This window comes from Penaeus monodon, chromosome 22 (assembly GCF_015228065.2).
Source record: "Penaeus monodon isolate SGIC_2016 chromosome 22, NSTDA_Pmon_1, whole genome shotgun sequence".
NCBI lineage: Eukaryota > Metazoa > Arthropoda > Malacostraca > Decapoda > Penaeidae > Penaeus > Penaeus monodon.
This window is the reverse complement of record NC_051407.1, coordinates 16,872,534-16,873,143: the sequence shown is the minus strand read 5'-3', so window position 1 is coordinate 16,873,143 and position 610 is coordinate 16,872,534. Positions and strand designations below refer to the sequence as shown.

Below are 610 nucleotides of genomic sequence, written 5' to 3'. Positions count from 1 at the left end.
TTAAACATTCAAATCCATATAAAATGAGAATATATTGCAAATCACACTCAATAACTAAATTCATTCCCATAAATATACTTTCAGTACACGGAGGCAGAGAGTGTAAATAGTATACCCCGAAATTGCTAAAAAATGCGACTAGTGTACCTTCGCTAAGAAAGATCGTATGTCACACGTTCTGGAGACTTCAACGAAGGTGTAGAAAGTGATCCTACAAACCGAACATGTAACGGGTGGACCTCGCATGTGCAGTAATTATAGATTTATATCCGACGAAATGAATAAATATAGGAGAGGGATGGGAAATATATCCCTATTTACGGCTCTCAGCGACGAGTTTGTTATTTTATTGGGATTCAGAATTAACGAAATAACGATACTGAGAGGAATTAAAGCGAGAGAAAAAATGGAAAAATAAATCACAGCTGAAAAAAAAAAATTCTTTCTTATTTTCAAAAATTCAGGAATGAAAATCCCTTTGATTGACACTTAGAAAGTTGCGCGGTTATATTCCGACACTTTACCCACGAAACGGATGTAAAAGGACCCTTTAAATTATGCGAAATGCTGATGTCATTCTTTGCATTTGTTGCTTATCTTCGCCGTCGTC

At 35.7% G+C, this 610-nt stretch overlaps 1 protein-coding gene across 1 annotated transcript in view; it reads right to left on the bottom strand.

Moving 5' to 3' along the window:
- LOC119586959 (extensin-like) overlaps nt 1-610 on the bottom strand; it is a gene marked incomplete at its 5' end in the record, with an annotated part of 20,285 nt that overhangs the window by 15,147 nt on the left and 4,528 nt on the right.